The sequence below is a fragment of the Tenrec ecaudatus genome, chromosome 6 (genome assembly GCF_050624435.1).
Source record: "Tenrec ecaudatus isolate mTenEca1 chromosome 6, mTenEca1.hap1, whole genome shotgun sequence".
NCBI classification, from domain to species: domain Eukaryota; kingdom Metazoa; phylum Chordata; class Mammalia; order Afrosoricida; family Tenrecidae; genus Tenrec; species Tenrec ecaudatus.
Genome location: NC_134535.1, coordinates 110,968,237 through 110,982,470, shown reverse-complemented (window position 1 = coordinate 110,982,470; position 14,234 = coordinate 110,968,237).

Here is a 14,234-nt window from a genome sequence, read left to right as displayed (position 1 = left end):
TTATCGTAATGTTACCCATTGGTAAAGTTGTGAGAATTTTGCTTTTCTTTAGTGCATAATACATTAAATCTTAATTCGTGTTCAATACATTAAATTTATTCTTGAAATTATCTCTAAATTCAAAGGCAATGAACCCAAGATTATACTTTGGCCATGATGCTTTCAATCTTCTCATACATAAATAAGAAGGCCAAGGGAGAAGCTATGCCTTTGAATTATGGCTTTGGTAAGAATGTGAAAATACCATAAACAACCAGAAAAAAAATGTACAAGTCTATCTGGTAAGAAGAACAGTTCAATTGCTCTTCTGAAGTGAGGAATGGAGAGGCTTCATCTCACATATTTTGGACATGTTGTTCTCCAGGGATCAGTCCTGGAGAGAAATATCATGCCTGATAAATGTTCTGGTCACTGCCATAGCTACAGTCTCTCATGACCTCTCCTTGGCTTTCTTCGTTGTTCTCTGTTCACATGTCTAGGCTGGTGTGTTGACTTTCCCTCTGTGAAAGTATCTAGACAGGCTTGCTGACAGTTGAGTATCAGAGGCGCTAATGGTGAAATAAAGAAATACTCTACACTGTTATATTAAACTTCTTTTTCTCTAAGTGGCACTTTTTAGTTTCTTTTAGACTTACTCATTCAGTTTGTTAACACTCTCCTTTGCCTAAAGTAGCTGGCATAGGTTTTCTATGTGCTGTTCCAGAAGTTAATTTGTGTGATAAATCATTTTGTGTCTACCTTGCTCACTAATTCCCACTATATACCAACCCAAATTAAAAATGAAATGACCATCAAATACAAGTCCCTTTTTCATTTACATAATGCCTAAGAAGCAAGGAGGTCATCATTATTGCTTAAATGCGTTTACTAAAATTGGAGAATGCGATGCCTTCTACCACCGTCATTCTCCTGAGGAGGATTCCTTTGGAATATATGCTCCTATTCAACCCTCAAGAATCCAGCTAAAGATGATCAAATGGAGGCCTTTTTACCTTTCCATTATGATGTTGAGGACATATTTAGGAACTTTCATTTTTAAGAGAATAGCATTCATATGATACCAATCGTCATTATGTAGGCCAGCCCTCTGAGGCCCAGGAATTGACAAACCATTACCTTTGTGGGTGAAAGTGTCCCAGACCTTGTCTGGGAACCATTTTCTTAATTACCAGTACTGCAAGATGCAAGAGCGAAGTAGAGAGACTTCGAAAAAGAAGGTTGAGTTCAAGACAGTGGGTGACAGATTGTATTGAATGAGCAAATGCAGCGAGGAAGAGTTGGGAGAGACCCATTGGAGACGAAATTGGTAGACATTAAAGAGACCAGTGGCTCAAAGCCAAGGTCAGGAAGCTCTTTCAGAAATACACAGCCTGCTTGACACAGTGCTTTTATTCCGAAGAGGAGGAGCACCATCTGTGAAGTGAAAGCTATTCCTGAAACACACAGTAACAATTTATTTTTACGGTTTTTATGCGCAGTTATATCATTGTTGCTGTCAGGTGCTCTTTAAGTCCACCCCGATTTGCAGCAAGCTCGCCGGGGAGCATAGAACTGCTGCACAGTGCTTTCCAGCCTACAGTCTGTCCCAGAGCAGACCACGAAAACTTTCTCCAGTGGAACTGTTGGCTGACTTCAAACAAGGAGCCATTTGGTCACCAGCTGAACTGTTAACCATTGTACCACCAAGTATTAGCCATTATTTGGAAATTAGGAGCTTCTTTAGGCTTTATTTGGAGGGTTAGGGGGCTTTGTTCTTTGCTTCTATCATTATTGAGAAGTGAAAGGAAAATAACTGTCCTAGGAATCACGTCTTTACCCTCTCTTTTGAAAAGTCATATATTTGAAAAAGCATAAATATTTATGTGCATTTTATTCTCACAAACATTCTTTAGTCGGTTGGCTGCTTTTCTCTCTGAACTTCAGCCTGACTCTTCATCTTGACCACATTTAATGATGAGTCTCTGCTAAACCTTATTAAATGATTGTCAATCAATTGTTCACACCCCGTTGAGGAAGGAACGTAAATAAGTCCCTAAGTTGCTCCTTTTCAAGTAGCTAGCAAGTTCTAAGATCCTTCCACAAATGTATGCATTCTACAATCTGGAAAGGTGTATTTTCTTGACCATATTAATAAAGGCCACTGACTTTTATCAGATAAGCCACATACTGGCATGAATTACTGAAGAAAACATAGACTCTTCAGCAATCATTTTTGTCTTTTCAATTCAAATCAAAATAATAATTCTCTTCAATTTATAACTGCCTTTCACATCTGGTTTCAATTACATGTAAGGACAATAGTATCAAGTTTGCAGTCAATCTTCATGGTTTCAGAAAGTCTAGAGTCCACAGAAATTCAAATTATGTTCTGCATTTCCACCTTATTAGCTCATGATTCTTCTATAAAATCTTTGATCAAAGTATTCAGTCACGGTGGCCAGGTACAATGTAATTTTTCTCAAGGTAAAGGAGGTAATTGTTCATGGAAATTAATCTCATATTCCAAATCCTTCTTTTCCTGACTCTCCCTCTTCCCTTTTTGTTCCAGATTAATAGAGATAAATTATTATTTGGATGGACACTTTCCAGCTCTTAAGAGCCCAAGCACTAGGCAATAAACTAGCACGTAGAATAGAAGCATTAACTACAGGAGGCCAATTAAATAGGATGCCTAATGAAATGATAACCCTACAACTCCAAACCAAAGAACCATACATTTTCTGGCTGTACATAAACACTCTTTGCAGCTAATCTTTTTGGTTGCTATAGTAAATATGAGTTTACATTAAAAATATTGTTACTGGGATTTATTTCATATGTGTGCTACTTATTTAAAAAGTGTTAAAACACCGCTATGGTCAATGGATGGTTGATTCAATAATACATGAGTCTTAGTCTCATTAAATTTTTTTAGAAAACTTCTTGTCATAGAGTCAATGCCCATTTATAGCAACCATACATAAGATTTTTAAGTTTGCAAACCTTTACAGGTGTAGATAGCTTCATCTTTATTCCACAAAATATCGGATGGGCTTGAACTTCAGACCTTGTGGTTCTTGCAGTCCAACACTTAACTAATAGCACTACCAAAACTTAGTCTCCTTAGGATGACTGTAAATAAAATGATTTGGTTTAATGTGACATTGAGCTTTAAAAGATTATGTAGTCAGGGCCAATAAAAATTTTTTTAACAAAACTCAAATGGACATCTTCCCAAGTTATTGAAACATTGCAGCATGTTTACAGGAATGCTGTCCCGCATAAAATAACAGTCTTTAGATTGATCAAACGTTAGAAGGAAGGTGAGGGCAAGGTCAAAGTTGAGCCAAGAATGGAAGACCATTAAACCTGATGAACGAGATTTTGGCTGCAGTCCAAACTTCAAAAACTGGTGGAAGAAGACCATAGAGTTATCATTGATGCTGTAGCTACTGAATTCGGGATCTCACATCGTTTGGCATTGTAAATTTTAAGTTAACATCTTGGTCTCAGTTTATTTGGGTCTCTATGTATACCAAAAGTTTTCATGGAAGATTTGATCAGTTTATCGGTCTTTTAGGATAGATCAAAGCTAATGAAGATGATGTTATGGAACAAATCATAACCAGGAAGGAGTCTTGAACTTATCAGTATGATTAAGAGAACACTGACCAATCAAAACATTGTTTTCCTAAGAGATCTGCTGGACCAGTTAAATTCAAAGCAGTGAGATGAGCTCAGATGGTTATGGTGAATATTTCATTGGCATTCTAAAGAATTTTGGATTTTCTTGAAGGACACAGAATAATTATGGGGGACATTATGGAGAAGTTTTTAAAAGTTGGAACCTGCCTTGGTGAGAAAAATGCCAGAAAAATTGCACTGACTAAATTAATATCCGTCTTGGCAATGCTGTCCTACAAAAATTTCATTGGAAAATCTTACCCCATGCCTCCGAAAGCCCCAATTTTAACCCTTCAGACTTCTCTTAGTCCCCAAACTGAGAATACATCAAAAGAGCATTCATTGAGTCCCTGGAGAATACCAAACTGCCACTCTCATAAAGTGTGAATCGAAGAGTTCAGAGCTCTTCATGGTTACAGAGATGGAAGCACATCCTTCAGTAGTCCACAGACCTAGATGGATGATGTTGAGATATCGAAGATTCCCATTTTGATATATTTTAGTAATTACAAATCTTTTAAATATTTTTAATTATCTTTTTGTGTGTGTGAATACATATATATCACAAAACTATTGCCAATTTAACTTTCTACAAGTGTATAACTAATTTTTTTAAGTTTTATTTGTGGTCATCTACATATCACACCATTCATTTGTTCAATCATATCAAGAAGGCTTGTACAATCATTACCGCAATTAATTTGAGAACATTTTCCTCTTTCTTATACTCATGGTTATTCGTCTATTTTTTTAATTGTGGAAAAACCATCAAGTGTATCACTTATTGGCAGTAGTTACAATCATTGGCTTTGCAATGGTACCCTAGTGAACACACTATTTCCATCACTGTTAACCTCCTTTTCCCCCTTCCCTCCCACCACAGTAACCACTGATCAACTTTGTTCTCTATACACTTGTCTTCTCTTGTCTTCTTGTATGAGTTATTTTTTAATGTTTGCATTCCCTTAAGTAATTTCTCACTTTCATATTTCACCCTTCTATCTTTGCTCTCCAGTGATGATATCGAGGTATACACGGTCATCTTTCTGTGTCACGGTACATGTGATTTTGTCATTAGGCAAGAAGATTTCTCATATCCACACCGTGATTTTGGATCCTCTGGTAGATCATGGGGAGGTCATGCTCAGTCTGCTTTTGAGACTTGTGAATTTTGAGGTGTGAATGTTCCCGTGAGGTATTTTAGAAAAATAGGAACACATTTAACACTGTTAAATGGGCAGACAATTTACATCTCACAATGTTACCCACAATGTGATAGTACCTACTCATAGCAACCCCTTTAACTACCCCTCATTGGGACATGTGAGAACCAGACACTTATCAAAACACCAGGAACATGGTCTCCGTTTGATAGATATTCCCAATACTCACAGGTACTGTTGAGAAGTTGACTCTGAAACAGGGATTTGAGCTCCTTTGTTCTATTTCGCAGGTAATCCCAGGGCACTCTGGTAAGGAATGGGAAAGGGAAACAAGCAAGGGAAAGTAAACAATAATCATGGTTCATTAAAAAAGAGATTTTTCTACTGGGCAACTGGTGCCCAATCTCCCGGGCCACTTCCGCGAGAAAATGTAGAACACTGTTTCTCAACTACTTCACGTGACCTAAGGAAGGTGACATATTTAGCTACCAGTTCCCATTGATCATTGATAGAAGGACTGGTCTCAGAGACCTACCTCCACAGCCTGTCTCACCTGTGGACCGAGCCTGTGCCTCTGATGAAAGAGAAGGCCCAGGAAGGAGGTGCACATGATTGCAGAAAAATGCTATAGGCAGTGGTCAGCATCTCCACAGGTAAACTAGTGGCAATGAACAGAATATTGACTACATCTGCTATAGCCCCACTCTTGCAATACCCGGAGCCCTTAAGTCCGGTCTTTAGGTGTTCGCGTCCGTGACCAGTTTTTCAGGGGTTGTGCTTGTTTTACTCTCTGTTTCGGAGAGATTGGTGAGATAAATGAATTTTCCAGATGCCACAGAAAGCCCGGAGGTTATAATTGACACCCAGAGTCCCTTCTTCTACCCCTCGTTATAGTCTTCTCTCCCTCCGGTATCACTTCTGCTGGCCTCTGAGATAACCTTCAACACTAGGCCTGGGTCCCCATTGCCACAATGTACATCAATCAAAAAGTCCCCAGGCTAAGACCATCTGTAGGAAGCCACTGAGGCGTGTATGGAAGTTGCCTAAAGCACACAGGAAGGGAAGGGAAAGCATCTGCTATAGCCATAGTAAAAAATATATATATTTGCTATAAAACGTGGCATTCGATATAGGATTGAGAACCACAGTGCTAGTCTAGAAATTAGACATTTTTCTTTTTTAATGTCATCCTGAGAGCTGGACTCCAGATTTTTATCACTGAACATATCTTTATTTTATGCTATCATATAAAATTTTTATTATATAAAGAGACTTCCAAAAGTCTGTGGAAAATTAAATGAAAATAGCATAGAATTTTTCCCAAAGAAATCTTTGCATCGCCTTGTCTGAGGGCACAACTGAAGATAGAGGAATGGAAATAAAGCAAAGCAAACGCAGCCTGGTGTTCTCCTAATTTCCAGGACCTCTAAACTGACAGCATAAGGCAGCTGTTAACATGGACAGGAGGACTTGGAGTCCTCTGTAACCGAGCACAACATGCAAGTTTTCCACAATCGGCTGGTAACAGAGAGTAGTCTGTTCAGATTCCATTTAGTGCTACTGCTTGGGTGCAAGAGGGAACTTATTTTAGCTGTCAACCAAAATATATTGGCTAAATTACTATCATTTTCATTTAGAGGCAGCTGAAAAAATATACGTCAATTTCTCCCAGTGACCACTGGACTCAAGCCGTCTTTTCATTCATTAATGATTGAGCATCAGGCATTTCTAAGAAAGGTGATAGGGACTTCTCGCTCTCTTTCTTAGCACTTCCTTCATAGAGGTGCTGTACGGATTACTTCTGCCTGTGTGGTAATACCATTCAGTAGCCTGCTTTGAGTTTCCCAGTGGTGGAAAAGGAGTTATAAAAATTGTAAATTAAAAAATGCTACTGCTAATAAAGATGTTGATCTTGAAATGCAATACGAAAACCAGAGGCTGGAAATTTTCAATTTGTAATGAAATTCTATAAATCGGTGATCTCCCCAGACCTCCTGAGTCCAGCAAGGGTGGGCCCCAGGAAGACTTGGATGGAAGATGCCACAGGATGTGGTGGTGGTGAGTCAGTAGGTGGCCCTCTTCCATCCCAAAGTGGTCCAGAGCCAGCTCCTAGTCCTGGATTATGGAGCACCATGCTTCAAGAGAATCATCTATTGGGTGAGATGTAAGACTGAGGTCTGACCACTTTTGCCCATTAAAAATTCCAGGAAATTTTTATAAGGTTAAGGATGTGCCCTTGCGTTCAACAATCTGGTTCCAGTTGGTAGCAATAGTGGCTTCTTAGTGAGGTGCGGATTGAAAGAAGATGTGTGAAATTTTCAGAATAGTGATGAGCATTCTGTGTGAGAAAATTCAGGTACAATAATTCAGAATTGTATCTCAAAGTGTATTTTAAAATGCAGTAAACACAGCACCTGCTTTAACTATGTTATTGCAGCATAGAATGCGTTTCTAATTGCAGAGAGTCATAATGCTCTCTCTCAATAACTTTCCAGAGCCAGTTTTAGTTGCATTGGGCAGAAGGTATGCTGGTGGCACTACTGGGTAAACAAATGCTGGGCGACTCAAAGTAAGTTCGTGGTTCAAACCCACCAGCTTCTCCGAGGGAGACACACAAGGCCATTTGCACCCAAAAAGATGAACAACTCCAGAAACAAGATACTGGGTCCTGGTGAGTCAGAACTGACTCCATTGCTGTGGATTTTGAACTGGAGAACCAGTAGTTAGATATGGAGACTCGGGGACTTGTTCTTGGAGAGTTTCTCCAGAGTCTCTTTCCAGTTTCTTGATTAATTAATACTTGGTATATGAAATGGAGTACAACATATGATGAAAGATAATAATTATCTCAATTGAAAGTAATCTGATTATATCAAATGATGCTGGAAAAAGTGGATTTCCATCTGCAGTGAATGAAACAGATCCCATACCTTGCCCCATGGCTAAAACCAAACTCAAAATGAATTAGACAGGGACCTAAGTGAAAACCCCAGAGCTGTAAGGATCATCAATGAAAACAATTGAGACAAACTTAAGGTCTGTGTTGCAGAGCACACACAGACTACCAAATGTAATAAAGGGCGCACAGACAATGGAAGGCAAAAGAGATAACTGGGACCTATTACAAAAATACTTATGCACATCAAAAGACTTCATCAGAAGAATAAAATGAGAGCCCACTGACTGGGAGGGGGGAACTTTATCAATGACACAATGGACAAGGGACTAGTTACTAAAATCTATCAAACTAAGTGAAATCTCAATAAGAGAAATAAATCACATTAAAAGGTGGTCAGAGGACATGAATGTACAACTCACAAAGGATAACTTTGAATGACTAACAAACACATGACAAAATACGTTCACTCTTTATCTGGGAGATACAAATCAAAACAATAAGGAGATGTCATCTTATACTTACAACTATAGTTCAATTAAAACAAAAATTAAAAATACAAAGAACAACAAATGATGGAGAAGATGTAGAGAAACTGGAACTCTTATACACTGCTGGTGGGCTTGTCAATATGTGCAACCATTGTGGAAAGTGGCATGGCACTACCTTAAACAACTGGGGATAGATATACCAGACGACCTAGCACGTGGATATTTACTCCAAAGAAGTAAGCGGCAGAACACCAACAGACGGATGTTCTCCTTTGTTCATTGCAGCACCACTTCACAGTAATGGGAAGCTGGAAACTGTTCAAATGCCCATCAGTAACAGAACAGCTAAAGAAGCTCTGGTATACACACAATGGACTACTGTGCATCCCTAAAAGACAGGAATAAAACCACGAAACACCTCATGACATGGATGAAACTAGAAACCATTATATGTAGTCAATCACAAACAGACAAAGTTTGAATTCACTAATATAAGGATAAACACCAAGGCAGCTTCTGCTGCCAGGTCATGTAATCTTCTAAGCTGGTCTCCCAGGCAACAAGATTCAGATCCTGCCAAGCGCCTATGAATCATATATCACACTCTCTATATGGACATTTTAAAAACCACTTGGACAGAGGAGGCCTCGCCTCAGCAGTCAGTTTCTCAAGATGGAAGAAGAGGGAGAAGACCATTTAATTGATGGCACATAACATTGTGATAATCCCACTGAAAAGTGACAGACGCTCCTGAAATTGTGATTAGTAAACCTACCAGAAATTCAAGTCAAGATGAGGGGACGGGGCATAGACGTGTTTGAGAAAAGGATTACACTTGTATTGGTGGTAAACCAGGTGGAGCAACCTCCCACTGGGCAAAACAATACTTCTATGGAACCCAAGGAGAACATATGCCCAGTACTACTTTCCTAACTGGACACTTCTGACCCAGTTTCTATCCAGCCCTTTGTGACCCAGGCCTAGGGCTATAGACCATTTCCTTTTGAGGCCCACAACATCTTTCATAGGCCACACCAGAGAATTCTGTGTGGAAACCCAGTAGCGAAGGAGGCGTTAGCTCAAACTCACCTGTAGCAGATTTAAGGAAGGGAAACACTCTCGTGTGAAACACTCTCGTGTGAGTAGCAGCAGATGACTGCTATTCCAAGGTGATGGGATTGGTTCCCATCTCATGTTCTGAGGGTTCCCTGTAAACAGTGGCCAGGAACTACCATATGTTTACTATGCTAGTGCTCCCCTACATGCATTTTCTGGAAGGCATGATTCTGCCTCTCTGGATGAATGTTATTGCCCCCCTTGTTCATGTAAATAGTGTTCAGTTACTTAAGCTCCCAATCTAGACAAGTCAACAATTCATGTATTGTAGTCAGAAAAACTGGCCTGCACGTGTATAAATTCCTTTTCTCAACAATGTCTCAAATATTATACCATTGGAAAAATTAGTGACACTGTATAATTGAAGGAGCCCTGGTTGCCTAGTGGTTATTTCTTGGGCTGAGATCCACAAGATCAGCAGTTTAGAAACTGTTATGGCTACTTGGGAGAAAGATGGGGCTTTCTACTTCTGAAAATAATCACCGTCTCAGAAACTCAGCAGTGAAGTTCTACTTGGTCCCATTGATTGCAATGAGTCCACACTGACTCAATAGCAGTGGGTACCAACAGAATTGTCTTATGCCCCAGAGGGATAATTTATGATGTTCTACGTTACAAAATTATAATGCCATCTCTACAGTGAACCAGGGACATATAGAAACCATAAATATGTGAATGGATTTGGGACTTTCATTAATTCTAGCCCCATTCTAAGATCAATTAGTTCTTATGACATGGTTCTGCTTTCCCTCAAGAGGAGATGCTTTCCCTCAAGAGGAGATCGATGAAGGTATGAGTTCTATTAGAAACACATGGTAAGGAAACCGGATGGTGTCCGGCTATCAGAAAGAATAATGTCTGGGGCCTTAAAGACTTGTCATTCAATGAGTAGCCACCCAAGGGAGGCATCCATATGAAAGAAAAATACCAATCTGGATAATACATGGATTGTAAATAATAAAGTCCACATCTGAATAAGACAAAGATATCAGATTTATAGTTGTGAACACCCTGTTCCAGAAGACTATGGACTACAGTGGAAGCCCAAAATCTATTTGCAGGGTCCCCCATATAGATTGAGTTTCTGGTGAATCCCCTCTTTCTAGGGGTGTAAATAGTATTGCTATCAGACAGAGAGCATTGTAAAGTTGATTGTGGCAGAATTAGTTAGGTTAAAATGTAACCCTTTAATACTTGGTCTGTATTCTGAGTCATTTTAAAATTGTTCCAGCTTTTAATCTTTTCTGCTTTCTTTGCCATTGATGATTTTCTGTGTTCTTTGTCATTGGTGTGGAGTTTGTGTGTGTATCAGCGGTGTATGATTTTCTGTGTTCTTTGTCATTGGTGTGGAGTTTGTGTGTGGATCGGCGGTGTATGATTTTCTGTGTTCTTTTTCATTGGTGTGGAGTTTGTGTGTGGATCGGCGGTGTATGATTTCCTGTACATGACATCCTGGACAAGTAAACTGTAGACAGTCGAACTGTCTACTGAGAATTACCTAGGGACAGGGCAGGGAGGCTGGGGTGGGCAATGGGGGCCAACAGCAATGAGTACGAGAAGAAAGCTTTCTGGAATTGCGATGCTGATTGTGATAATTTCACAACTCTTATTAATATGACTGAATAATTAAATTGTATGATATGTTAATTATATGACAATAAAACTATGAAAAATTATAATCTGAGACCTTTCCTAACCCCCCTTTAGCTCTATCTGACTCAAAGATTCCAGAACTTTGAGCTATGTTATCATGACATTACATGTAATGTATGAATTGTAATACCCCAAATCAGAGCAATAATATCACATTAATTTTTAATAGGAAATGAATGAGAAGTTCTCATTATGGACTCTTAAACAAGCAACCAAAAAGTCACTATAAAGAGAAGTTACACGCTGATCTATATTTGGATACACCCATTTCCTAGGATGGGAAAAGAACCAAGTTGCGTTCTTCCACCTATCATGTACTATTCTTACTGAGCTCAAGAGATCTAATTTCTGTATTTTGACTAAAAGAAATCAAGGAGTCTAAACCCTGTATGTCATTTTCCATTTCTGTGGAAAATTACCATAGTACTGTTGTTCCAGTAGAATCACAATAATAACCATAATCTAACAGTTACAGGTAGAGAGTTAACTATCAAATTAACTAACATGCACAACACTGCACTGTCTCTCCTGCCATGTCACATATCGGTTACATTGAACAACCGTGCAATGCCTTCTTTCCCAATTGCCTACGAGTGTGGACCTCGGACTCATTTCTCAGTTTGCTTTTTTCTGGAGTTTAAGTCTTTGAAGTAGTTAGTTATAGACACTGATTACTTTTTTCCCTACAATTTTTAAAGGTATTATTAAAGAAATGCTGTACTTTGACATTTAAGACATAGTTTGGGTCAGGCCAACCTTATGTTCTATAATCATGAATTAGATTGCCCTTTTAGGGGCTAATGTTTTAGTAGAGACAAAAAATTAATAACCCTTTATTCTATAAGATCCAATTCTATTCAAAAGAATATTACTTATGTACTGTAATCAAGAACTAGTTTTCTTTAGCTACAGTCACTTAATGATGCAAAATATCTAAGTGTGAGATAGTACAATCAATAGAACCAACCTTGTGGCAGTTACATAATCTGTCAACTTGAGGAAGGGGTAGTATCTGGCCTGTCAATCAGGTTGCAGCTTGATGACTTCATTTGAAGGCAGAGCGGAGATAAATAATTCACTGGAGGCAGGACACACTCACTCCCTGCAAGACATTCATGTTGAGAAGACACATGGAGCTACTCTAGAGCCCTGGAGCGGAATGAGCCATATGAGATCCCTGCCACCTCTCATATGTGTCCATTGCCACTGGGTCCACAAGACTTTCTATTCATTGGCCTATGATCTTCCTCCATTCGGTGTCATTGCATGTGTTTTTTGATTGGTATGGGGCATATGAACTAATATCAGACTTATGGACTTGATCTGCACTGGGCTGGAATGTTTTCTCAATATTCAGTTGTTCTTGTATATAAAGCTCTTTCTTATACATATATGAGTGTCTATTAATTTGTTTCTCTAGTCTACCCAGACTAACATAGGCCTCTTGACAGAATTTGGGCATTATCTTAAGAGAAACACCTGATTGTGGCTCTATTCATACATTTAATCAATAAATATGATATTACTGCTATATTCATTTCACATATTTTAAAGTGAACAAAGTTAATGAATCATCTTTGAAAGCAGAATAAAAATGTGATTAAATTGTTATATTTCTTTCTAGAATCAACTGCTTTATAGAGCCAAAAGACTTTGTATTTTAATTATTTAGTTTCAAATTTATTTTCCCATTAATTTTACTTTTTATTTTGATAAAAAATATTTTAAAATAAACTAACCAAACATCTAAAGAATTTCAATGTATAAACAGCACAGGGAAAGACAACACGGTTTTTAAAAATAGAATTAATACAGAAAGAAATAATAGTGATTCCCTTTTTATTGTTGTTGTTAGGTGCCAATGAGTCAGTTTCCACACCGACGTACCCTGTGCACAACTGAATAAAACACTGCCCGGTCCTGCGCCACCCTCACAATTGCCCATATGTTTGCAGCCACTGTGTCAAATCATCTAGTGTAGGGCATTTACCTTTTTTGCTGTCCCTCTACTTTACCAAGCATGATGTCCTTCTCCAAGGACTGGTCTCTCCTGAAAACATGTCCAAAGTTCCAAAGTATATAAGACAAAGTCTTGCTCTCTTTGTTTGTAAGGTGCCGTCTTACTTCTCCCAAGACAGAGTTATTTTTTTGGCAGTCCATGGTACTTTCAATATTCTTCCTCAGCACCCCAATTCGAATACACTGATTATTATTCTTATTTTAGATTCATGTACAGTTAAAAAAATAATTCAAGACATACGCAGTCTTTCAAGCATGTTTTGCATTTCTAAGCAGATGATCTGTTTTCATTTTCTGTGGTACTCCCTTCCATGGTGGGGGTCGGTATAATTCTGGTTAGGGCCAGCATATGGTCCAGTCTCTTTATGGATTCCTCCACACGTTAAATTGCTCTCCTGGTTTGGTGTGTTATGGTGGGGTCTGTATGCACATTCCAGTTCTGTGGGGACGCAACCAATACTCTCCCCCTGGGTGGGTTAGTGCCCTGTTCCCCTGAGGGTCTTTTTTTCTTTTCACTGCCCCTCTGCTTTACCAAGAATGATGTTCTTCTCCAGTGACTGGTCTCTCCTGATAACACTCCTGGTGTGTGACATGAGACCTCTCCATCTTTGCTGTCTAGGAGCATTCTGACTTTACTCCCTCCAAGAGAGATGTGTGTCTTCTTTTGACAGCCCTTGGTACTTTCTGTATTCTTAGCCAGCTCCATAATTTGAATAATTTTTAGCTAAGAGATCCTTATTTTTTAAAGTGCAAATGAAAGAATCATTTCTTGTGATAATCTGTATTTGTAAACTGTGGTAGTTTTAATGAACGACAACAAAAACAGCATGGAATAGCTGGATCTGCAGGTGACACAACAGGAGATGGGTGAACCGGGCACAGGACTAGAGACAGAAGAAGTGAAGGGGCAAACAGGCTGGGCTCTACTCAGGGTCTCTCTCTTAAACCAAAGGCTAACCCCCAGAGGGGTGTCCTCAAGCATAAGAACAAATGACTGAATATTCATCCATTATACAAAAGGGGTGCACTAGGAAGATCTTGAGCTAAGTGCAAGAAGCTAGATGCAAAGGCCATTTATTGTCTGATCCGTTTGCATGAAGGGTTCCATCTACTGCTGTCGTGTTGATTCCAACTCTTTGAGATGCTATAATACAGAGGAGAGCTCCTCCTTAGGGTTGATGAGACTATACATCTTTGGGGGAGCTTACAGTCCAATCTTTTGTTAATGGAGCA